The following is a 24,823-nucleotide window of genomic DNA, read 5'->3' on the forward strand; positions in this document are numbered from 1 at the left end:
ACCATACAGTTGTGGGTCCATATCTGAGTTCTCTATTCTGTTCCATTGATTTATGTGTCTATTTTTGTGCCAGTACCATACTGTCTTGATGACTACAGCTTTGTAATATAGCTTGAAATACGGAATTCTGATGCCTCCAGTTTTGTTTTTCTTTTTCAGAATTGCTTTGGCTATTTGGGGGTCTTTTCTGGTTCCACGCGAATTTTAGGATTGTTTGTTCCAGCTCTGTGCAAAACGCTGGTGTTATTTTGATAGGGATTGCATTAAATGTGTAGATTGCTTTGGGTAGAATAGATATTTTAATGATGTTTATTCTTCCAGTTCATGAACATGGAATGCTTTTTCATCTCTTTGTGTCTTCTTCAATTTCTTTCATAAGTGTTCTATAGTTTTCAGAGTACAGATCTTTTATGTCTTTAGTTGGGTTTATTCCTAGGTATCTTACTGTTTTTGGTTCAATTGTAAATGGAATCGATTCCTTGATTTCTTTTTCTGCTGCTTCATTGTTGGTATTTAGAAATGCAACAGATTTCTGCACATTGATTTTATATCCTACAACTTTACTGAATTCGTGTATTAGTTTTAGCAATTTTTTGGTGGAGTCTTGGCTTTTCTACATAGAGTATCAAGCCATCTGCAAATGGTGGAAATTTGACTTCTTCCCTGACGATTTAGATGCCTTTTATTTCTTTTTGTTCTCTGATTGCTGAGCTAAGACTTCCAGGACTCTGTTAAATAGTAATGGTGAGAGTGGACATCCCTATCTTGTTCCTGACTGTAGTGTAAAGGTTCTCAGTTTTTCCCCATTGAGGATAATATTAGCTGTGGGTCTTTTGTATATGGCCTTTATCATGTTGAGTTATGTTCCATCTATTCCTACTTTGTTGAGGGTTTTTATCCAGAAAGGATGCTGTATTTTGTCAAATGCTTTTTCTGCATCTATTGACAAGATCATATGGTTCTTATCCTTTCTTTTATTAATGTGGTGTATCATGTTGATTAATTTGTGAATATTGAGCCACCCCTACAGCCCAGGAATCAATCCCACTTGATCATGGTGAATAATTCATTTAATAATGTACTGTTGAATTTGATTTGCTAGTATTTTATTGAGAATTTTTGCATCCATGTTCATCAGGGATATTGGCCTGTTATTCTCTTTGTTAGTGGGATCTTTGTCTGGTTTTGGAATCAAGGTAATACTGGCTTCGTAGAATGAGTTTGGAAGTTTTCCTTCCATTTCTATTTTTTGGAACAGGTTGAGAAGAATAGGTATTAAGTCTTCTTTAAATGACAAATATCTTTTAAAACATAATCACATAGTAATCTATTTTTTGGACATGACAAAATATACATAACCAATATCTTAATTTTTTTCTATTACAAAGAACCTGAGCTAATATTTAGTTGTCTGATTTCTTTTTTACTGGACTAAATTCCATCTTAAAAAAATAATAATTTAAGTGGTTAGATTTGGACTGTTTTTCATTCTCTTTACTCCACCTTTGACTTAGTAGCAGAGAGAATTTCCATTCTTTAGTGGAAGTTTGCAGAATATGACTGTGATACTGCTTTACAGAATCTTTAAATATGTGAATATTTTTCAAACAAACACTACCAGCTTGAGACTGTCCCTAATCTTGCCTAGTTCACTTCCTACTTCTCTGCTTCCTGGCCTGCTGAGGCTCTAGCCCCACCCCACTTTTGCCTTATCTCTCTCTCCCACATCCTTTCTGGTCTCTGGTCAGAAGAGCAAGCTGGCTATAACATCACGTGCCTCATAATGGTGCTAGGCTATTATACATCACTGCCCACAGCTCTGCCAATGCTGGTTCAGCCAAGAAGAGGTCTAACTCTGGAGTGAGCTGCGCCACAAAATCCCCAGGAGGTAAGTAACCATGACCAACTGATTCTTTCTGGCTTCCAAGTTCCTGTTTCTTTTCTCTGGCTCCCAACCTAACTTGAGCTATATTCTCCCTCTGTGCTAAAATACCAAATGCAGGGCACCTGGGTGGCTCTGTCATTAAGCATCTGCCTTCGGCTCAGGTCATGATCCCAGGGTCCTGGGATCGAGCCCCGCATCGGGCTCCCTGCTCTGCGGGAAGCCTGCTTCTCCCTCTCCCACTCCCCCTGCTTGTGTTCCTGCTCTTGCTGTCTCTCTTTCTGTCAAATAAATAAATAAAAATCTTTAAAAATAAAATAAAATATCAAATGCAAGGGCCAGAGGTGCAATTCCTAAATTGTGGCAGGAGGAGCTTCTCAGACCTGTTCCCGAGTAAAACAACCACAACTGGTAAAAATTATTATTTTTTTTTAACTCTCTGGAGATTGTCTTGATGCCAAATGAAGAAGCACCTATCATTTATTTAAGAAAATCTAATAAATCTCAGGAAGAACAGTGAGAGTCTATAGCACTTGAGCTATGACCTGCTCCCTGCCTCTCCCTACCCCCAGCTCAGTGTGACAGGAGCTCCAATCCCGTTTGGAGTGACCAGGAATATGGGGTTCCTTCCTATTACCCTAGCTATCAGCCAAGGGCTGTGTGGTATCTTTCCTGGAGTGCAGGCTGCCAGCATTTCTCATTCCCATCAGCTCTATGTTGCAGGGGCTAAATCCCAGGTGAGTGCAGCCAAGAGATTGAGGGCTCCCTTCCTTCACTTAGTCCCCACTCCTAAGACATAGACCCTAGGCTAGATGTGGCAGGTCAAGAATATTGGGCCCCAATTACCCTTGCTCCATCTTCCTTATACTGCGGTCTCCAGGAGACCAGAGTCTACTGCTCTTGCCCATCGCTGATTTTCAGCAAGGGTGCCAAGACAATTCAATGTCTTTTCATCAAATAGTGCTGGTACAACCATAGAGCCACATGTAATACAATGCAATTGGACACCTTCCTTACACTATACACCAAAATAGATCTAAATGTAAGAAATATTTGTAAATCATACATCTGATAAGGGACTTGTATCCAGAACATATAAAGAACTCCTACAACTCAATAAGAAAACACAACTAACCCAACTTAAAAATGGGCAGAGGATTTGAACAGATATTTCTCCAAGGCAGTTCCTCAAAAGATTACAGCATACAGTTTCCAAATTACCCAGCAATTCCACACCTAAGTATATACCCAAGATAAATGAAAATATATGTCATGCAAAAACTTGTACATAAATGTTCACAGCAGCATTATTTATAATAAACAAAACGTGGAAATGACACAAATGTCTATCAACTGATGAATGGATAAAGCAAATGTGGTATATCTGTATAAAAGAACATCATTTGACAATAAAAAAGAATGAAGTGTTGATATATGTATTTATATATAACATGGATGAAACATGAAAATATTATGCTAAGTGAAAGAAGCCAGTTACAAAAGGCCATGTATTGTATAGTTCTATTTCTGTGAAGTGTCCAGAAGAGGGAAATCTCTAGAGATAGTAGATTAATGATTGTCTTGGTTTGGGGAGAGGGTTAGGGGAACTGAGGTGTGACTGCTAATGGGTATGGGTATTTTAGGGGGTAGTGTGGGTGAAGAAAATGTTCTAAGACTGATGGTTGCACAACTCTGAATATACAAAAAACACTGAATTGTACATGTTAAGTGGGTGAATTTTAGGGTATATGAATCATATCTTAATAAATCTGTTATATTAAAAAAATGTACCAGTCTTCTGGAAAGAGGATAGCTAATAGACTCTCTGGAATTGAAAAAGCACAGAACTGAAAATGCATCCCTCCCCCCATCTCTGCCTTCAAAACACCTGCTTCTGTTTCCTTTGAGTCTAAAGCACACACTGAAATACTCAGAAAATGGAATTTCCATTTCTCTTACATGGCAGATTTCTTTCCTCTGGGGGTTACCTACCCTGGGAATGATATCTTTCCCTCACTGCTGCTGATATGACAGGATCAACAGGTCGATTCGTTTCTTTGTTTTCCCTCTGTGAACGCTTGAAAACTCATCTATTCCATGAAGCATTTCAGCAAACTCAGGCTACATTAGAACAGCTTCAGGCAGATAGGTGACATGATCCTGTTTTGTTGTGGGAAATTTTTACATATTGAATTTGAGGCTATTTATGTCTGCATATCAACAGCAACGTGTTTAAGAGATGGGTGCATATGCACATCTGGTTTATTTGCTATGCAGTTTCTATCTCTTTTGACTGTTCACTTCTTAAACTCTGGGAATTCAGCTCTTACAAGTAGAGCTTTATACTCACTATTATATTCTTGGAAAACTGCCTCATACAAAAATTCTTAATTTCAATTGAATTCTTTTGTCATAATTTGTAGGCTTGTATGAAGAAGTTGGTGCATGATTGGTCTGGAGAGGCAAAGAAAGTACTTGAAACAGTCAAAGAGAATGACTCCATTTTCCTCAATTTAACCTGCTTACAAAAGGGCAATAAGACAGCCTCATTATCTTGCTTGGAGGATACTTGGAGTCACAACCCACTCTGTACAGAAATGGATTCATATTTGAAGAAGCACTGCTCAAACAGACATTTCCATTTTAGTCACATCTCTAAATCTAAGTCATAATTCATGGTTAATCTTTAGACCCTCAGCCCTCAACTCTTCTCTAACATCCAGGAAACCCTAGGAACCTCCATCTCTCCTCCCCAGCCCACCCACGGTCCCTCCCTTTTGCCTCTCCTTTAGCCAGCACCCCCAGCCCTCTGTCCCCTCCCTTGCCCTGGCCATGCAGCTGTCAGGGGACACAAAGGAAGAGGCCAACAGCATGTCACCCAAAGGATTTTGTCCAGTTGCCTTTCAGTCACATCGAGCTTCTGAGGTTTTGGATTTGATCTTACTGGTGTGTGTGTGTGTGTGTGTTTTAATTAGGGCTTGTAAAAGAAGTCTTTAAAAAGTGTGTTGTTGTCTGTTAGCAAATTATCTTCTTTCTCTGGATGGTGGCTATGTTTTCCTCCCCAGTGCCCCCGCTTCCCCTGCTCCTCACCCGCATGTGGGTTTGAGCGTCACTGCCTTACCCTTTCCTCACATTCATCTGTATGTATCAGGGCCCTTTCGGAAGAAGAGGCCTGCCCCCCACCTCCCGCTTCCAACCCCCCCACCCAGGGCCACAGGCTGAGCGGACAGACTGGCGGCAACGCCCACGTGGGGGGCGAGGGGGCAGCTGCTTCCGGACTTGGTCCCAGCTGCTCCAGGGTTTGAGCCCATTTGGGGGTTATGAACCCACAGGTGGAGCTTCCCTTTGGGTGCTGGCCTCTAGGTCCGGGCCCAGCACATAGTAGGAGCTCTGTGGAGGAGATCTGGCTCTACACCCGCAGCTCCAAGGCCCCCCCGCCGGTCTCTGCTGCCAACCACTCTTACAGCAGCTGGGAGGGTGGCACAGGGAAAGCTGGCTGCCATCACAAAAGTTGAGTACGAAGTTCCTATTTGGTCACTTTATCAGACAGTTCATACTAAGTTCACTGGGTCTGACATCCCTCTCCTAAATCTAGCCTGCTCTCCACTTAGGGTCACCTTTGCCCATGTCCTGAGGAGGATGTCTTCCCTGTGTTGGCTCACTTAAATTCCTTTAGTTGCTAGAGAAGCTTACTTGCTGCAGAAAGAAAGGATTCCCCTCCTCCCCTGGCAAACTTAGCCTACCCTCTCTTAGCGACCGAGAAATTGAGCTAGCTCCCTGTTCCTGAGAGGAGGCGGCCAAGGCTGGGAGGCTGTGGGCCCCAATCTGCCTCCTGCCTTCTTTTTCATTTGATCACTGTCTAAAATCCAGAGGGAGACAAAGGGTGCTTCCCACTGTCTCTCCACAAAAGATTCCGCATTGCCTCATTAGCATTTGTGAACTCCAAACACAGGACTGCGGCCAACCACTCGGATGCGATCATAAAGTCCCAGGGCAGCCTAGACAGTGAAGAGCAACGCAGCACAGCATGCACGTTGGAAATGTGGTGCTCTCAAAAATAAATATAGACGCTGAAGGAAAATGGTATTAGGTTTCAAATGTGGTATAAAAATATATGTTATGTAAGATGCTAACGTTCGTGCTCAATCCTCTTCTGTCAGGACACCATTCCCTGGTTCTTTTTGACTTAAAAGGAGGTATTGCTAAAGAACGAGGAAGGTATGCCCTCCGAGGAACCAAAACAGTAGCCAGGGACCTGCAGGTGTGGGGGGCTCCCACAGGTGCCCTACACATGAATTTTTTTGCCATTCAAGGGACTCTCTTCTTGACGGGTTTGTCTTCTAAACAATGACTTCCTCAGAATTCAGAAAGTTACAAAACAAGTCCTTGTATTTGGCCAATCATTCAATACCTATTAAGTGTATACGATGCCCCAGGAGCAGAAGTGAATCTAAAATAAGTTAAAAATGAGTGACTAAAACTTTAGATCTTAGCCAAATGTAATCAGATTTCACAACTTGCTAAATGTTATCTTATTTATGGATTGGACTGTATTTATTCTGAGTAGAGGCTTAATACATAACTGCTTGATCTTTCTCCTCCCTATCCCCCAGGGCCCCTGGCTGGGACTGGAAACAGAGGGAGAGGAAGAGGATGCCCCCCCCCCCAAAGAAGTCCAGAAGCAGGTGGTGCAGGGCTATGTGGGTGACTCCACAGTCATCAGGCGTCCAGGCTCCTTTTCCCTTTCTGCCCTGCCATCGTAGTTCATGGCTTCCTCCGCATGGCTGCTGCAGCTCCAGCCACTGCACCCACATTCCAGATAGCAGGCAGAAGGAACGTGGTGTTCAGGAAAATTGTCCAAAACTAGGAAATAAAGCAAAAGGATGACTGTGTGTGTCCCATCATACTAGAGCATCATCACATCCCTCCCAGAGTCATCGCACTTGGAGAATGACTTACTCTTTCATTACTGTTGATTAGGGTTCAGACTCTAAAATTAGATGTTAATTTGTTAAAAATGGGGAAGATGCAAACGGGTTTTTCTCAGGAGAGATGGTTTATTTGGTTTTATTCTCTTGAAGAACATTTGCCTCTTTCTATCCAACTTAGCATTCTTATTTCAGGATTTCTTTCTCCCTCCTGGACCAGCTTTGTCATCTTGCTGGCTCCCCTCATTAATGAATCAATTACACTTTGGCATGTGCTCAGACAATGTGCGGGAATTATGTTTTTAACATTTATATGTTTCATCCGTAAGAAGGACAGAGGGCTTTCTCCGAGCTGAATCAGCAATGTCCCTAAGTGTCCCACCTAAAATTTCTACTTCTAGCTCATTGGCCAGACCTTAGTTATGAGGCCACACCTGGCTACACGCGAGGCTGGAGAGTACAGCCTTTTAGCGAAGTGTATCAGCCTCGTGATCAAAATCAAGGTGATCTTACTAAGGTAGGCAGAGATCGAATAGCAGAGAGAGCAACTAACAGTGTTTGCCACAAGAACATAGATAGGTCCATTGATTCTACCCCCTTGAACTTGTATTTTTGCCTCTCCCTCTGTCTTGGCTTTGTCCTGAATCCTTTCCCTCTTATCATGACAACATTCCCCTTTCCCCTCTTCAAAGTCCTAGAAAGAACAAGCTCACTTGGCCCTACTTTCTCATTTCCTTTTCCTCTTCACCCACTTTCCTTGGGCTTTTGTTCCCCTCTCCCCATGAAACCTGCTAGTGCCCAATTTCTAATCAACAAATTCAGATCAATTGCATCTTGCACAAAGCAAATATTTAATAAATGATTGCTGAATTATTCAGTTTGCTTGCTGTTTTCTTAGTTATTCTTTCTGAGGACAGTGTTATTTTCTATTCATCTTAATTGCAAAATTAATATTTTAATTTCATTATGGGCCAAATAGGTTCTTTTGACTTGTTTATGAAAACTTAGTCTGCAGATATCACTTTGTTTCTGTGCAAAAATGCATTCTAACCTTCAAAACATTCACCCAACGGCACACTTTTGGAAATGATCTTTTTGTAGGCTCGAGTCTGTTTATTTAGTTCTCCCCTCTATCGAATAGAAAAAAGAAATTGGATGTTTGTTGCTAATAAAAGCAGATTTCACTTAGATTGTCTCTAAAACACAGCAGAGTCAGTGACAAGAAGTTTACCAGTCTAACTCATAAAGGAAAACTATCCATCTTGAAATCGCCAAGGGAAAAACACCAGTAAGATCCTTGCTAATACATTTTCCTCTGTTGTTGGACTTCCCTCTTGATCTTTGCTCAAAACATGAACCTAGCTATTTTCAAGTTCAATTTTTGTCCTAAACCAGAGATCATAGTGTCCCAAATGTATTTTCTGCCCGCCTCTAACCTCTGCCTGCGTTGCATAAGGCTCCTCTTCCCGGATCTGGGGCTGGGACTTTGGAAGCCCAGGTGGTTGGGGATTGTGGGCAGGATGTAGTTACACTGCCCCATTGTGGCAGATTCCATTCTATTTCAAATGCTGCCTCATTTTTTTCTGTCACACTCCCTTGAGAAAGAACCCACTAATGAGGAGCAGTTTCTGAGTGAGGCCATTATAGAACATGAAGGGATGGTGGTGGGTTTTAGGCGGACCCAAAACTTTTCTTTCACCCCTTTCGCCCAGGTTTTTTTGGGGGGCTGGCATACGTGAAGTAACAATGAAAGCTTGGAACTTTAGTAAATGACCCTTATCTGCCATATGTGAAGAGCATCTCCATCAGGGAGAACGCAAAACCCCCAGAGAAGCTGGTCAACTTTTAGTCAGCTGGAGCTTTTAATCACCCCTGCCAAATTCTAAACAGAGGTTGCAAGTTCGGAATTCATAAGCTAAGTCTGGCCCTCAGACATGATATGTTTGGCTGATACAGTGTTCTTTGTGTTTGGTTTTAATTTGTAAAAAGCAATATTTAAAAGGAAGATTTCATGTAAAAGTCCAGACTTCTGGCTTCTTGATATGGTATTCCTGACTTGCAACAATTGGTTGGAACTGAGTAGTTGCTTTTACCTTTGGGTGGAGTTAGCCCCCTGCCCTCTGTCACAGGGTGGGGACAGGAGCAACTTTTTAGCACTTCCCGGAGAGCATAGAAGCATTGCCAGGGGGGCGCCTGCGTGGCTCAGTCATTAAGCGTCTGCCTTCGGCTCAGGTCATGGTCCCAGGGTCCTGGGATCGAGTCCCACATCGGGCTCCCTGCTCAGAGGGAAGCCTGCTTCTCCCTCTCCCACTCCCCCTGTTTGTGTTCCTGCTCTCGCTCTCTCTCTGTCAAATAAATAAATAAAATCTTTAAAAAAAAAAAAAAGAAAGAAAGAAACCGAAGACACCAGCACGCCAGGGGCCCCTCCTCACGTTCCTGTTCAGTCGTCACTACCACTTCTAACAGCACAGATTAGATGCATCTGCATTTGTACTTTATATAAATGGGATCATATAGGAGGTATGATGTTTGCCCAGCTGCTTCCATTCAACATTATATTTATGAGATTCACCCAGACTGTTGCATGCAGTCGTAGGCCATTCATTTTCATGACCATATAATATTCCATTGTGTGAATTCCCCACCATTTCTTTATCCATTCTTGATTAATGGATGTTTAGGAAATTTTCTGGTTTTAGATCTTAAGAACAGTATGGTTTATCAAAATTCTAGTACACATAAAAAAAGCAATCAATACATGTCAAAATGGCATTTGATGATGTTCAAAACCTAATGCTGGCTTAAAAAAATGTCTCAGTAAAATAGAAAAAGACTATTTACCAAATATGGTATAGGAGGGCATATAGAAGGTGTATATGAGGATACAGAAGATATAGAGAGTATACAAAGGTATATAATAGAGGTATTGCCTCCGAAATGAAGAATAAAATGGAGCTGTTCATGGTCACTCCCCTTAACATTCACTTGGTGGTGAGTGTAATAATAAAGGCAAGTCCGGTGCACTAAGAAAAGAAAGGAAAGGAAGCGTTATTGGAAAAAGAAATTTATCACTATTTTCAGATGACATCATTTTCTATCCACAAAACTCAAGAGAATTGATTCAAGCTATTATAATTAATCACGGAATTCAGTAAAGAGTCAAGAGAAAGAGAAAGCTGAGGGGAGACGGACAAGGAAGGGAGAGAGAAGAGGACATGGCAAAGGAAGGAAAAAACAAGGTGAGAAACCAGCGGCTCTGCCTTGTTGTAAACGCCAAGCTCCGAGCACTCTTCACACTGGTGGAGGTCTGACTCCGTAACCGAAGCTGCTCCTGACGATCATTTACTGAGTGCATTTTATGAGCCAAGAATTGTTTTATGTACTTTTGGTGAGTGTGGGGGGCATTTTTGACTTGCTGAGCTGGGACTCAGACACTGCGAACAAAGCAAACATCTCCAACCCCCTGGCCCAGAGTCTCTTTGTGCGCTCTCTCCCACACCTGCGGCGTTATTTGTGCAAAGGTGGTTGAAAGAGGACTTGGGGTTGAAGGTGAAGGATAAGCACGGCTTATTTGGTTTTGGTTTTGGTTTGTTTGCTTTTGTTTTGTTTTGTCTCTTTACATAGGTTTTAAGGCCAGAAACTTAACTATATTTATGGAGACACTTGGCGGGTTCACGGAAAAGGGTTATGCCCAGAGGTGAAGAAATTGAGAGAAACTTTTGAGGCTCTGGGTACAATCTGAGCTCTTTCAGGCAAGAGTTAGGGAGGAGGCTATTGTCTTCTCTTCCGTGGAACCCAGCACTGCTCTGGTATCCACCAAGACATGGAAACTTCTGGTACATTGGTAGGTTTTGCCTTGCTATGAATGTTGGCATTCTTGTGAGCAGGAGAGGATTTCACCCTAGTGACTTCTGGGGGCTGCAGACTTCATAAGTGGGAGCCAGAGAAGAAAAGTGGGAAGACACTGAACGGTTGCCCCCGGAGATTATCTGATTTGGAAAAATCATACGAGCCCTGCCCTTTTGGACTCCCAGCTATCAGTGTGGGATTGCTCACAATGCTGCTCCCCTTCCAAGGACATGACTGTTGCGGCATGACTTTGGGACACAGGGACCAGCAGCGCAGGATGGATAGAGGAAGACCCAAGCTGGTAAAAGTGCTTTGTGAAGCAAGAAGCAACTCTGACGAAGGCAGCAGCAGGCTTAAAGAAACTAGGATTCTTCTCTGCTCAGGAATAAAAGCCTGCCAGTGTCCGGCTTTGAACTGCCTACAATGAAGTCCTTGGATGATTGAAGGGGACCCATGGGGGGCAAGGAGAAGGCCATGACTTTCCACCAGCCTGGAGGATGGGCACTCAAACTGGTGCTGATTAATTTGAGAAATGAATAAAATGTGGTCCTACTTGCATTCCTCCTGGGTGGAGCCATTTATACATATGATACTGTTCATTTTTATGATGCAGAGGCCAAAGCATATGCCCTGCATCACTTTGTTTTGGAACTTATTCCTTGTGTTCTTTGGAAACACTCTTTGTAATGTTTTCATAAACTCTAAACATTTTTCATTGGTTTGTGCCTAATTACAAAAGTGATCCGTGTTAATTATAGAAAAAATTAAAAAATAAAAGCATCAAGAGGAAAATGAATCTTTTACAATATGATTTTTAATACCTATAGATATTATTTGTGTACATATATTTGATTGATCCCCCAATGTGGGGTATGTATGTTGTTTTCCTCTTATAATTAATATTGAGATCAACTGCACATTTTAAATTATTTGGGATAAACCCTAGAAGCAGAATTATTGGGTCAAAGTTTACATTCATTTTTAAGCTTTTATTGCATTGTCCTAAATTGCTTTCCCTAAAGTTGCATCAATTGACTATCTCAGCAGCGCGTGAAAATGCCTATTTGCTGCACCCTTACCAAGATCTGGTATTGCCATTTCTTAAATGTCGTTACCTAGGCAGGTCACCCTCTGCTCTCATCTGGATGACTTTGACAGCCCTCGTTCTCCCTGCTCCAGTCAATTCTCCATACCCTTCCCAGCGTGGTTCTCCTAACCTGTGAGTTTGATCATGCCACTTCCCTTCTTAGAACCCTTGAATACCATCCACAGCCCCCAGAATGGACTTGAACGTCTTTATGGCCCATGAGCTTCTTCCTGTCCTGTTCTACCTATCCCTTTGGGGTCTTCTCTATCATCTCCTCATGCGCCCCTACACCCCAGGTGGGGAACTCATTTGCATTTTTAGGAGTCATTCATGTCCGTCCTCCCCCGCCCCCCCGCCCCCGTCCCTTCCCCTCTCTTCTCTTCCCAGTCTCTGCACATGCAACTTAATCAGGTAGGCGCACTCCTTCCCTCTCAGGCAAACTAACCGCCTCCTCTCCCATCAGAGTTAAGCCATTGGGCTTTTTCCTATCTGAACGGCTCAGACCGGTGTTTGACATTAGACAACACTGCCCCCTAGAGGACCTCCTTGCACTGTGGGCCAAGCAGGCCCCTAACTCCAGAGCGCTTTGGGAATTTAACTGATGGAATATTCAGGGATCCGGATGCCAGCCATACCCCAATTATTTCTTCAGATATTGCCTCTGCCCCATGCTTTCCCCTCTCCTCTTGTGGAACTTCAAAAAAACCTGTGAGACCTTCCCACTGGATCCTCAGATCTCTTACTCTTTTTCGTATTTTCCATCTTCGTTTCTCTGTGCTGCGTTCTGATGGTTTCTTCCATCTTCCGGTTTGCCAATTCTCTCTTCAGCCACGTATAATTTACTATTAAATCTTTCTACTTAGCTACTCATGTTGCTTATTGCAGTTTTTAATTATAGAAATTTTATTTGGTTCTTTTTCAGTTCTGCCCTATTACCTTTCATTTTTTTAAAAAAAGATTTATTTATTTGAGAGAGAGGTGCTAGCGGGGGGAGGGGGGCAGAGGGAGAGAGAGAATCTCAAGCAGACCCCCCACGGAGCGCAGAGCCTGATGTGGGGCTTGATCTCATGAGCCGAAATCAAGAGCTGGATGCTTAACCAACTGAGCCACCCAGGCGCCCCTGCCCTATTACTTTTTGAATGCAATTTCCAGGTCGCTGCTAAAACATTTACGCCTGTGTTTTATTTCTATAAATATAATAAGGATAGCTGTTTTATAGTTTGCATATGAAAATTGTTAGGTCTTTGTGTGTCTATTTCTGCTGTCTGATCTTTCTGCTCTTTTTAACTTACAGTTTCTGGTTTCTCAGTGTGTCTGGTTATCTTTCACTATGTGCTGATCATTGTATTTGGAACACTGTAATAATAATGAAGACCCCCTAGGATGAGGACATATCCATCCTGGGAGCATTTTCATTTATTTTTGTTGGGTGCCTGGGGTATTACTAGTCCAGGGCTCCCTTTAACTAAGTTCAAGTCTTGAGTTTTCCTCAGCCACCTGGGCATGGTAACATTAGGCTGTGGGTCCCTGCAAGGTTTTCTTCCAGCTCACCTTATTCTGAGGCTCTGGCCCTTTGGGGTTTCAGCTTAAAGAAAAGATGTTTTAACACAGTACATATTTTTGGTGGGTTCTAGATTTTGACATTTGTCTTCTTAGCCTGGAAATCAACTGGCTTGGTTTTCAACTCCTTTTTTTGGATCAGGAAGGCCCCTAAGGACAGGCAGCTTTGAGTGCTGGGCTTACCTCTCTGGATTCTTATCCTCGCCTAGATTTGAACCCAGCAATTACTCACTACCTTGTTTGTTCTTTGATGCTTTTTTAAAAAAAATTCATCCAGTTCTTTGACTTATTCTCAGTGGGTCAATTGGTCCTACTTACATTAGCTTTCATACCAGAAGTGGTCATCTTTATTCCTTGTTTTGCTTGGACCTAACAATGCCAAAGGATAGAACTTGAATTTAGCTCTCAGTTGTGGCTCAGATATGGAAAGATCTCTCCGAATGGTATATATGAACTCCCAGCTCGAGGAAGGAGAGACCAAAGCCCCTTTTCAGCTCCTTAGATGGATGGCCGGGGATTGTGCACAGGTCTCGGTCTAGCTGTCATTCATCTCAAGCAGTTCTCCTGGCCGCAGGTAGGTGGCGTCCTCATCTCCACTACTTGACTATCAGGTAATCTGACAGAGCTGGGACACGCCAGTCTACAGCTCCCAGAATGCACTTCTGCTAGGGCTCTCTGGTCCGCTGCCCAGTCCACGGCACTTCACCTGTAGGAAACACAGGCCCCGGCATGAGGTGTGCCTCTCCCAGGCCTCCAGTCCCAGGCTCGCTTCTTTCCTAATTGTGTTCTGACAGTCTCTGTGCAAATGTAGACAAGGTGGGGCAAGGGGAGAGGAAGGGATGAAAAAGCACTCTGCCTGCCCATTTTTGGGGGTCAGTCCAGACCGGAAGTTTCTCATCCAGGGTCAAGATGATCAAGGGAAGTTTTCCTGTGGCAGTCTTGCTCTGGTTTTGGCACCATGCCTTGGGTGGTGTTGTAGACTAAGTAACGTCCCCTTCCCCCACCCCCGCCAACGTCCTTGTCCTAATCTCTGGAACCTGTGAATACGTTGCCATGATGGCAAAAGGCACTTGCTGTTGTAATTAAGTTAATGATGTTGAGATAGGGAGATTATTCTAGGTTATTTGGGTGGTCCCAAAGTAATGCCAAAGTCCTTTATAAGAGGAAGGCAGGAGGGTCAGAGGGAGAGAAGGAGACATGATGACAGAAACAGAGGTTAGAGTAATTCGAAGAAGGGGACATGAGACAAAGAATGCAGGAGGCCTCAAGAAGCAGGAAAAAGGCCCAAAATGGATTCTCCCCTAGAGTCTCCAGACAACCCCGCCAACACCTCGATTTTAGGACTTCTGACTTCCAGACTGCAAGATAATAAATTTGTGTTGTTTTAAACCATTAAGTTTTTGGTAATTTGTTACAGCGGCAATAGAAAGCGAATACAGGTGAGCCATCAATTTAATTTATTGCCTAGTTCCACCACAAACTGTTATAGTTGGTGGAAACATTTTCAGATGCTGGAGACAGGTCCATGTTATGCTCTCAAAAGTTGTCATCGCTTTTGGGGAAGGTTGAGGTTTTGTCTTTTTTCCACACCATATGTGCTGCTGCTTTTTTTTGGTGTGTGTTCTTTATTTAATTTAACATTAGCATCTCGCTGTGATGTGAAAGATGCCCCGCCTTTTTCAGGGTTTGTCATATGTTCTCTGAGCAGGAAAGAGTCGCTCCCTCTTCCTGGCAATGGAGCAGACCCATTTATCCCCAACCAGCTCGTGTTAGTTGTGCACTTTCTGTGCAAAGTTCCATGTTCCTCACCAGCCCACATTTTGAGAGTCCCTTTGTGGAAATCAACTGAGGTAGAATGAAAACACAAAAATACCTTGAAGGGCTGTACTGTTCCATCTCAGAAGATGTCTTCCGTGGTTCGGATGATGGCCTAGGTATTTAGCATGGGTGTGAAAGCGTGCTGGAGAATACAGCACCACGTGACACCGCACACTGTCACCCGCCCTGCTGCGACTCGGCCAGCCCTGCGCCAACCACGCCATCTCCCTGTGCTCCAGCTCGGAAATTCATTTTACAGCTTATCTATCTACATAAATTTGACGCTATAAAAATCAGAAAGACACGGTCCTTTCTCTCGAGTTCATCAGGGAGATAAGCAGCCCCACAGATAATTACAGTGCAGCCTGGTCATTGTTATGGGACAATGACAAGCAAGTAACTGAACCAAGAGGAAATGGTAGCGGTATTCATTAACTAATTAATGAATTCAAGCTACTACATGCAAGCACTGTGTCAGATGCCTGATGATCCCTTCCCTTGAGAAGAAGCAGCAGCAGCTGCGGAAAGAAATCTGTTAGAGGCCCGAGGCCCATATGCTCAGGTCTCGTCCACCTCTGCCCCCACAATGTCAATGCCTCCTCGGAAGCAGTCACCACCACGCAAACTAAACACACTGATGGTGTTAGGGAGGCGGCACTGGTCCTCCACAGGCTCTTCTCCCTGGGCACCCAAAATGATGTCACTTGTCCGTTCTCTTGGTGAGGCCAGTCTTGGGGACTGCTCTGGGAACTGGGTAGGCTTTCTCTGCCGACCAAGTATCCACTTGGCTTCAAGCAAGGGTGATTTCCCTCTGTGCTGTCTACTACCTGGGTCTGCTATGGGGTCTACTCACCTTATTCCTCGCCATCCTCGAGGCCCTCCCAGGACTCTCCAGAGCCACCTTCCACACCTTCCTGGGGTATGTGGAAAGCTCATATTTCCTCTTTTCCCTGTGGGAGCCAAAGAAGACCTGGAGATGTAAGAGGGTTGGCTCAAACCTCTGCTAAAGCAACCACGCTGCCTTTTCTCCTTTCTTGTGGCCCTCTTATGTTGATGTGGGATATTTTGGAGGATTGTTTCCTCCTACAGTTAAGTGGAATGTTCTGGGCACAAAACCCTCTGTTCCCAAATCTCCAAGACTATCCAGGATTTATTACTAGTTCCTCTTCCACCCAGATTCAACACGGAGGCAAGGGCAAAAGAGATGGATGCAACACTAGCATTTAAATTTTCTTGCTTTCCTTTTCCAATCCCTTCCAAGACTTTCTTTCCAGACCACAAAAGGATCTTACTCCTGCCCTGGTCTCTGGTTTCCCAAATACACTCTAGGGCAGAGTTGGCAAACCACGGTTTGTGTGGCAAATCTGATGACAACCTGTTAGGTTGGGACACGACCACACCCATCTGTTTACTTACTGCCTGTGAGCTGCTGACTACATACAACAGCAGGGTTGAGTAGTCAAGATGAGGACTATTTGGCCCTTTATGGAGAAAGTTTGACAATCCCTGTTCTAGGCTCTGAGTCCTCTGGGTTTGGCCCCAGATACTTAAAGCTAGGCTTTTTGAATCCAAAGAAATCTACCCCAACTCCCACCCTTACTGCTTTGTTCTTGTCATTGAAGCCAAGACAGTTGGAACTCCAAGTCAAGAATGGAACTGTTCTCACAGGAGGTCTTCAGTGTCTTCTCTTCCCTAGCACGGTAAGTCTGGTCTGATTTTAACAATGAGAAAAAGGAGTGCCTCGATTAATATTTCAAAAGATCTCTTTTCACTTTCATTTCAAAAGATCTCTGCCTTCCTGCTGGTTGCTTATGCAGCTTCATCCCGGGGTAGACGTCTGGCTGGGACTGGCGCAGCGTGCTCTCCAACACCCTATGGAGGCAGCCATTCTCCCAGAGGGAATCTCTCCTAGAGAGCTGTTAGGGAGCCAGTTCACCAAATGCAGGAATCCCTGAATGTTGGAGCTAGAAAAAATGATGGTGTCTTCACGCCTTCCCATACTCCCTCCACTTTAATAATGAAAATGTAAGATATGAAAAGGCTAATGAAAAATTAGGAGTAGCCTCATCAAGAACACACAGCAAAAACTAGAGTCCTTTTTTTTCCCCCCTCTAACTTCCTGTTCCTGTACTGAAACAGACCCTGAGAGCAGCCAGGCTCCGAGCATCATGTGCAAGCTTCGCAGAGCCTGGCCTTTCTCCCCTGATGTCCCCACTCACGTGACTGCCAGGGGTTTACCTGAGGAGCAGAAATGCACGCGACGGGACAGGACCAATAATGATCTGGAGCCCCTAGTCTCTGGATTCTGTGCTTCTGGGTTGATTTCTCTGTCTTTTCTCCTGACCTCATTTCTTAGGTCTCTGGTCATAGGGAAGAAACAAGATGAAAGTCACAGTTGAACTACACAGGTATGGCTGGGATGGAGGGATCGGGTGAAGGAGCATTGATTTTAATGACCCTGAGGTGTCACGTTGCCCACCACTGCCAGCCTTCTCTTCTTCTCTCGGAAATTGGTTCTTAGATAGTAATCGCTGTTGATGGCGGCACAGGCTATGTTGCCTGTGTGTAAACAATAGCTAATATTTTAGCACTTAACCATGTCCAGGGCAAATCTGAACACAGCATGTACCTGGCTCGATGGGTGGCTCCCCATTGTCGATGGGGGATCCAGTTCCACTCCTTCACATGGTATATGATGGTTTTTGCCAAGCTGTCCCACCTCATCTCTAGTTATACCCCCTTCGAAATTTCTGTTCAACCATACTTTTGCTTTTTGAGGTTAAAAAAAATCAACAAAAATATATTTTATTCATTTCAGCCAATGAACCTTTGGACATAACTTTTGCTCTGCCTTGAAAACTGCTTCTACCTCCCCAAACAACCCACACATTTACCTATTGCCAAACTCCTATTTGCCCAGTTAATTCCTTCTAATCACTCAGATTGCAGCTCAGCATTACCTCCTCCAGGAAGCCATCCCTGACTCCTGAGGTCTACGATCCCAGAGCACCTGGTACTTCTGCGACATGCTCCTTATCATACTGTGTTTTCCTTGTCTGTTTACTTTTTTGCAAGCCACCTTAGACTAGAGCTTTGCCCAGGTGCCTAGAACTCAGAAGGAATTCAGTAAATATTTGCAGAATAAAGAACTGAACAAATGTCCAAAGGAGGTTTTGCTAACCCCACATGCAGAGCACTTATGTGGCTTGTCCAAAGTCAGTCGCATACCAGAACAGAGTTGAGATTCAAATGTAGGCCTAGCCAATCCAAGTCCAGTGCTCTTTATAGTGTCTCACAAGGCCTGACATAAGCCTGGATGTTCAGGCAAGTATAAGAGAGACGTGCCCTTCAGCTGGAGTATCATCACCCGCCTAAATAATTGAAGAGAAGTCTAGAAGAAAACACACTAACAGGAAATCATGATTATCTCTGGGAAGATGGAGGGAGTTAGGAGGACTGTGGTGTTGTTCAAAGGGGCCTTGATCCATACCTGTAATTTCTCTTTTTAACAAGGAGAATATATTTATGTGTTACTTGTATAGTTAAAAATTAATTTTAAAAAATGAGCACTACCAAAGGATTTTCTGTACCACATTCTCTAGTTGATGAATTTTTCCATTAAAGGATTTGGAAATTAGCACTGATGTTTTACTTTACTGCTTATTCAAAAAAGAATAAAGAAAAGAAAAGAACCAAAAGACTCTGGCCCCAATTTTTAAAAATGCTAACCATTACACTCAGCGCTAAAACTAATTGAATTGAGAAGATGGACTGTGGTAAGTGAAGTGTGGCAGTGACTAGACTACTTAATTTGTTAGTTTCTTTCAATTTATGACTCTTCGTCGTAGACGATTTATCTTTGATGCTCTTTCTCTTTTTGTGTTTATTTCTAGTCATAAAACATCTGGTCTGTGTAATTAAGGGGAGCTGAGAAAATATAATTAGCCAAACACGCAGGAAGTAGATGGCAAATCTTCTTCATGACAGAAATGTAGCCCCAGACCATAGTCCTTCCTGACTAAAGACCTTATTTTTTGACTCCCCTGGGGACTATGAATGCGCAAATTGCTCCCTTCCCCGAAGCCATTCCTGTAGAGCGCCCTCTGGTGGTTGGTCTGATAAAAAAGTCTATCTGCACAAGCTGTCGCCTCACCCCTCAGCCCCCTTCCTGATTCTGGATGCATGTATAAAAATCCATAGCTGTTGTCGTAGGAATGCCCCTAGAGGATGTATATGAACACAGCTTAAGGTCTAGTTCAAGAAAAAGGGTGCCCCAGGAAAAACTCCAAGTAACAATAGTGGCAACTTCTAAGTAACCATGAAACCCGGAGAGGTATATACCATGCCATCCTCTAGAAAGGACAGGGAGATTATGTGAATACTCACGTCCAGATGTGGGCATCCTTGGGACCAGCCCCATGCCTGGATGGCACAGTTTAGTCCCAAGTCGGTACTTGGGACGGACTGCACGTTAGGGGACATGATTGGTGTTACCGTTATGGGGCTGTAATAGGTTGTCATAGCCACAGGGTTGTGGACAGATTGGTATGTGAGGACACATGTGCAGCCTGAAGAGTGAAGTCTTTCTGAGTAAGTCTGAGTATTAAACTACTCCTTAACACAAATCCTAAAAAATAAAAAAATTTAAAAAAACTAAACTACTCCTTGGATGCATTTTGTCAAGTGGTGAATAAGGCTGATCTGAAACAACAACCAAACACAAACCGAACGCCCCCAGCAGCCCTGACCGCAAACTGTGGCTGCATATGGGGCCCTTGTCAGAGCAAGAACTCACATGTCATCGCCCCATTTGCTGACTGAAATACCAGTGAGGCACAAGGCCTCTGGAGTTGACGTGTCTGGGCTCAAAGCCAAGAGGCCACTCTCCCCTGTGTGCACCTGGGGAAAGTTGCCCTGGCTCTCCATCCTGGGCTTACTCACCTGGATGGTGCAGTCAGGTGAGGACTCGCTGGTGAGGACTCAGCGAGTTAGCACAAATAAGAGCTCGGGGTGGGGCTCTGCACAGGCAGGTTGAGTGCCTGAGAACTGTTATTCTTCACTGTCATCACACTAGCTCTCCCATCCTTCATTCCTCTGGGTCCCCGGCTCAGGTCTCACATTTGCCCACATACCCACCACAATTTTGGTTCTCCTGGGGCTTTGCCTGCAGTGTCTTGTCATCACTCAGCAGGGGACATCTCTTGGGGTGATGGCTTGACTCACCATTATCCTCTCTCTTCTAAGACCCATGGTCTTAGCTGACCTATGTGACCCTGGCCCCCTTCCTGGGAGGGTCACTTAGGAATTGTCCCTTGACTTGTGCTATGCCAAGGAGCATCTATCTTCTGCGAATTGGAAAAGTGGAATAAACAGACTCAGAGGCTGTCTGTTGCTGGAGCCAAGGCTTGCTAATCAGAATGTTCTAGAGAGAAGGTTTCGTGAGCTCACGCAATGGCCACATCTCCAGCCACATCTTCTTCAACTTCTGAGTCAGCTCTTGATCTTTAAGAGTTAAAGGGTGGCGGGCGCCTGGGTGGCTCAGTTGGTTAAGCGACTGCCTTCGACTCAGGTCATGATCCTGGAGTCCCTGGATCGAGTCCCGCATCGGGCTCCCTGCTCGGCAGGGAGCCTGCTTCTGCCTCTGACCCTCCCCCCTCTCATGTGCTCTCTCTCTCTCATTCTCTCTGTCTCAAATAAATAAATAAAATCTTAAAAAAAAAAAAAAGAGTTAAAGGGTGGCTGCCTACCATTCAGAGCACTTCTCCCCGTTTCTCCTTCTGATCCTTAGTGAGGATTTGTGCCTCAAAGTTCTCTACCTCTCCCTTTGAGCGGCAGGCTGCAAATAGGTTGTCCATTGATTCTTTCCAAGCCGAAAAGAGGTGTTTTGCTTGTAAAGCTGGAGCAGGCAGAAGAGTTGCCATCCCGTCTGGAGAAGAATGGAGAACATTTGTAAAAGGAGCATAGCTCCTGTTTGCTATGGCGTTGGGCATTAAAAAATGTCGCAGAGGGCTTCACTAGATGATTATGGACAATACGCAGAGATCCAGCCACGTCTGGGTTTTTGCCTCTTCTCTTGGGGGCCACATTGCAGGACTCATCAGGAGGCAAAATGGCATGCAGAAAAGAACACTGGCTTTGCAGCGCAGGCAAGCTCAGCTTCAAATCTCGTGCCCTAATGTGTGTTCTTGCGCAACCTGACCCTGCTTCTCCTGCAGCCATATGGCTGTCCGGGGCACCCTCCTTTCCATTCCCATGGGGTCACCATGCTCTGTTATCTCGAAACCTCCTAAGCACTGATCTTGTCGCTACTGTGCTTCAGAGTAACAGTGGGCTCCCTCCCACTTCCCAAATGAGGGAGACAGTCTGCAGCTTGACATTCAAGGATTGCCATGATATTATCCTGAACGACTTCTTCGTCGTCGTCTTCTTCTTCTTCTTCTTCTTTTTTTTTTGTAGGTTCTACACCCAACGTGGGGCTTGAACTCATGACCCTGAGATCAAGAGTCGCATGCTCTACCGACAAAGCCAACCAGGCACCCCCCTGTCCTGAACACCTTCTAAGCCATCCTTGCAGGTAACGCGTCGTTCAGATGCTGTTATGGCAGAGTAAACACATTCAGAAAAGAAAAATCTTCAAGGGCCAGCGTAAGGAAAGGAGCCGGAGGAGTGGGGCTGATTGGTGGCAGGTTGCTAGGCAACCGTGCAGCAGTGGAAGCAGACGGGCTGAGCCAGACGATGCGGATGCCCGAGGCCAGTGAAAACTCCTGCATTCTGTGATTTCTGTTTTCTTTGGAAAGATCCGCCAGTTTAGGGTGCTATCTGATGGAATTTTGTAAAGGCATTTGCCTCTGATAATTAATATGTTAAGGCTCAAGGAATTTTCCCGTTTGGTGATGAAAAAACCTATAAACGACTTTGTTTTTATTGGGGAAAGGGGGGGTAGTTGTTGGGTATAGAGTGGGAAACATTTTCTAAGGAGCAAAAAAAGAACAATGAAATGAAAGTCATTATTCTGCTTTTCAGAACTAGGTGCCTTTCTTTCATGACGGTTGCCTGGAGACTTTGTTTGTATGTATTTATAAAGAAATAAATACTGAACACAGGCCTAGAAATCCAAATGAAAAACATGCCACTCAGCTCTGAGATGCTGAGTGTTTGAGCTGTGAGGCTAAGAGACCATGTTTGCCTGCATGCTTCTATTTCTATCTTTGCAATCTGCTGAAAAAGAAAAGTTACACACATGTACTCATGCACACACATACATGTATATACACAAACATATGCATACATGTATATATATATATATATATTTACAGGAATTTGAAGCAACTTGGCGTTCTTCCTTACTAAGCTGTTTTTTAAAAATTGCAATGAACAATTATTGCCAACAGGCACTCATTTACTCTTAGCAATGTTTGCAAACACTACCAGCACCTAAGTACAATTAGTTTGAAGAGGAGCACAGAAAACACAATGTAAGGGTGGCTGATAAGCCAATTTCTGTTTGTCATCCGCCTTGGCCCAGCTCAGCTGCTCAGGCAGATGAAGGCCAAGGAGATGGGCAGCAACCGGCAAAGGCCCCAGATTTGGCATCTGTGCATCAAATGACTCATAGGTCAAAACCAGATTTTTCAAGCCCTTCTCTGGCTGAAAAAGTCCCAGTTTCCCTGTGCCTCACATCCTGTTCTGTTTTCATGCAAAAGAACATCAAAAGAAATGCACATTGATCGATTTCCCTGTTTTGTTTTGTTTTTTCCCTAGTTCTCAGGAGTTTCTCTTCTTCGTTCTCATAAGCCTGCAGTTAATTTAGCATTTGAAATGTGAGTTTCTAAAACAAATTCCCGTGAATGCTGCATAGCCATGTTTGGTTTTGCTGTTCTCTTGAAATCCCCTTCTGGTTTTCATTAATATTAAGAAGAAAAAAAAAAAGGCAAATGGGGACGGGGGAAGGGATTTTCCATCGTGTTTCCAAAACAGCTACTTCTAGACATCAAGGTCAACAAGGCAAGATATTCTAGTATCACAGCAACAGCTTTTTAGGCACCAAAAAACAAGTCATGTTACAATAACTTCAAGACAGATTGTTGACAACATGATCATTGCCTTTACTTCTTAGAGAAGTCAGAATTTTCCAAGACTAAGCTTTTCTGTGCCTTTAATGGTAATCAAATTTCAATCCTCATGAGATGCCTGTCCGTATTTCCAGAAGAGAGGAAGTGTTGCATGACTTCAAATGTGAAGCTTATGATCACTGAGAAAAGAAAGCTACACTTATTACACAATATTTGCTTTGTACTGGGTGCCTGGACTATAATATGCTCATCTACTCATTCATTCATTCATTCATTCACTCCATATTTACAATTAGCAATGAAGATGGCAGACAGGGTTCTTGTTTTAATAGATTTTTACAGTGTGGGAGCTGATAGGAGAATGTGGACAGTGAATGAGTACTTACAGGTGCTTTTAGTTGTACAGAGAAGGGGGTGCTATGTATAATAGAGCTACTCTAGTTTGGGAGTGTGTAGAGATGCTGTAAAGACAGCCACCAGCTTTTCCTCCTAACCCCTCTAAGCACTTGCCGCTCCAAGAGATAGAGTCTGTTTTCCCTCCTCTTGATCTGGGCTGGCCCTGAGATTTGCTTTGATCGGTAGAATGTGGCAGAAGCGACACGAGGGCACTTACAAGCATAGTCCTCAAGGTGCCTCGCAGCTTTCGTTTTCACCCTCTTGGAAGCCAAACACCGTGTAAAGAAGTCCAGTTGGAGAAATCTTGTGGGGAGAGAGTGGCCATCCCAGCTGAAGGGCCAGACATGTGAATGAGGCCATCTTGGATCCTCCAGCCTCAGGCAGAGTAGTCCAGCCAATGCCACTCGGCGCAGACATGAGCTTCCCTACCAAGCCCAACTCCATCACAGACTTGTGAGCAGATGAATGATGGTTGCTCTAGAGGAGGTTTGTTATGCAACAACAGGTAACTGAAACAGAGAGTCAAGGAAGTCTTCTGGAGCAAGTTCTATTTAAGCTAAGATTTGAAGAGTGGGTAGAATTCAACGCTTCAGGAGGGGACTGGTGTTTCAGGCAGATGGAGCAGCATGTGAAGACCCCAGCAGCATGTGAAGACCCCAGGAGGGGACTGGTGTTTCAGGCAGATGGAGAAGCATGGCCTGCCAAGAGCTAGAAGAAGCCCAGTGTGGCCAAAATGTAGGGAACCTAGGGGAGAGTAGTGAGCATGGAGGCTGGAGGGGTAAACAAGTGTCAGACCATACAAAGCGTGTAAGTTACAAAAGAATATGCACAATGCTTCCCTTCATCCAACATGGTTAGCTCAGCAAAAATGAAAGTGATATCTTTGCCCAGAGAAGGAGAATCCATTGCATGGACCTTTCTAGCTATAACACAAAGACATTGCTGATTAAAAGTAAGGTCTGATAAGAAAGGGAAGATTCATTTATCCAAAAAATATCTGTTGAGTACAGTCACCTTCATCATGGGAAAAAGAACTCAAAGGACATGCCTGCACATAAAAAGCCACACTTCAGAGGTCTGTACACAAAATCTGGAGGGGGCTAAGTGTCAGGCAAGCCTATGTCATCTCAGGTAAGTCACCTAATTTCACTGAGCTTCATCTATAATATTGGAATAATGACAGTCCCTTTATAGGATCATTGGGAGGGTTAAATGAGAAAAATCTAGGGGT

General features: G+C 43.9%; 1 long non-coding RNA gene across 1 annotated transcript; it reads left to right on the top strand.

Moving 5' to 3' along the window:
* Nucleotides 1–1,512: 1,512 nt before the first annotated feature.
* On the top strand, nt 1,513–18,959 carry LOC145721142 (uncharacterized). The gene is made up of 3 exons (XR_014144605.1): nt 1,513–1,888; nt 16,747–16,824; nt 17,264–18,959. It is a non-coding gene; the product is annotated as an uncharacterized LOC145721142 (long non-coding RNA).
* The last annotated feature ends 5,864 nt before the right edge of the window (nt 18,960–24,823 follow it).

The sequence above is a fragment of the Leptonychotes weddellii genome, chromosome 4, assembly GCF_054177405.1.
Source record: "Leptonychotes weddellii isolate Sample4059 chromosome 4, ASM5417740v2, whole genome shotgun sequence".
Classification (NCBI taxonomy): Eukaryota; Metazoa; Chordata; class Mammalia; order Carnivora; family Phocidae; genus Leptonychotes; species Leptonychotes weddellii.